Source organism: Arachis hypogaea, chromosome 3 (assembly GCF_003086295.3).
Source record: "Arachis hypogaea cultivar Tifrunner chromosome 3, arahy.Tifrunner.gnm2.J5K5, whole genome shotgun sequence".
Taxonomy (NCBI): Eukaryota; Viridiplantae; Streptophyta; class Magnoliopsida; order Fabales; family Fabaceae; genus Arachis; species Arachis hypogaea.
Genome location: NC_092038.1, coordinates 55,528,636 through 55,530,289, shown reverse-complemented (window position 1 = coordinate 55,530,289; position 1,654 = coordinate 55,528,636). Strand labels below are relative to the sequence as shown.

The 1,654-nt window shown below is 40.1% G+C and overlaps 1 non-coding gene across 1 annotated transcript; it reads left to right on the top strand.

The window, feature by feature from the left end:
* Window positions 1-737: 737 nt before the first annotated feature.
* Window positions 738-845, top strand: LOC112793658 (small nucleolar RNA R71). The gene has a single exon (XR_003198360.1). It is a non-coding gene; the product is annotated as a small nucleolar RNA R71 (small nucleolar RNA).
* The last annotated feature ends 809 nt before the right edge of the window (window positions 846-1,654 follow it).

Below are 1,654 nucleotides of genomic sequence, written 5' to 3'. Positions count from 1 at the left end.
TTTGGATTCTCTTCTGTATTGCTTGGAAGAGTACTAGGAGGGAGTTCATTAACTTTCTTACTCAGCTGACCCACTTGTGCCTCCAAGTTTCTAATGGAGGACCTTGTTTCAGTCATGAAACTTTGAGTGGTTTTGATTAGATCAGAGACCATGGTTGCTAAGTCAGAGTGGCTCTGCTTAGAATTCTCTGTCTGTTGCTGAGAAGATGATGGAAAAGGCTTGCCATTGCTAAACCTGTTTTTTCCACCATTATTGTTGTTGAAACCTTGTTGAGGTCTCTATTGATCCTTCCATGAGAGATTTGGGTGATTTCTCCATAAAGGATTATAGGTGTTTCCATAGGGTTCTCCTATGTAATTCACCTCTTCCATTGAAGGGTTCTCAGGATCATAAGCTTCTTCTTCAGATGAAGCGTCCTTAGTACTGCCTGGTGCAACTTGCATTCCAGACAGACTTTGAGAAATCATATTGACTTGCTGAGTCAATATTATGTTCTGAGCCAATATGGCATTCAGAGTATCAATCTCAAGAACTCCTTTCTTCTGATTCATCCCATTGTTCACAGGATTCCTTTCAGAAGTGTACATGAATTGGTTATTTGCAACCATTTCAATGAGTTCTTGAGCTTCTGCAGGTGTCTTCTTCAGATGAAGAGATCCTCCAGCAGAGCTGTCCAATGACATCTTGGACAGTTCAGACAGACCATCATAGAAGATACCTATGATGCTCCATTCAGAAAGCATGTCAGAAGGACACTTTCTGATCAATTGTTTGTATCTTTCCCAAGCTTCATAGAGGGATTCACCTTCCTTCTGTCTGAAGGTTTAGACTTCCACTCTAAGCTTACTCAATTTTTGAGGTGGAAAGAACTTTGCCAAGAAGGCATTGACTAGCTTTTCCCAAGAGTTCAGGCTTTCTTTAGGTTGTGAGTCCAACCATATCCTAGCTCTGTCTCTTACAGCAAAAGAGAATAGCATAAGTCTGTAGACCTCAGGGTCAACCCCATTGGTCTTGACAGTATCATAGATTTGCAAGAACACAGCTAAAAACTGATGAGGATCTTCCAATGGAAGTCCATGGAACTTGCAATTCTGTTGCATTAGAGAAACTAATTGAGGCTTAAGCTCAAAGTTGTTTGCTCCAATGGCAGGGATAGAGATGCTTCTCCCGTAGAAGTCGGGAGTAGGTGCAGTAAAGTCACCCAGCACCTTCCTTGCATTGTTGGCATTGTTGTTGTTTTCGGCTGCCATGTCTTCTTCTTGTTTGAAGATTTCTGTTAGGTCCTCTACAGAGAGTTGTGCTTTAGCTTCTCTTAGCTTTCGCTTCAAGGTCCTTTCAGGTTCAGGGTCAGCTTCAACAAGAATGCTTTTGTCTTTATTCCTGCTCATATGAAAGAGAAGAGAACAAGAAAATATGGAATCCTCTATGTCACAGTATAGAGATTCCTTGAGGTGTCAGAGGAAAAGAAAAATAGAAGGAAGAGGTAGAAGAATTCGAACTTATCAAGAAAGATAGAGTTCGAATTGTGCATTGAGGAGTAGTGTTAGTCCATGAATAGAAGGATGTGAGAAGAGGGGAAGAAATTTTCGAAAATTAAAGTGAATTAATTAAAAGAAATTTTAAGAAATGGTAAATGATTTTCGAAAAATAAGAT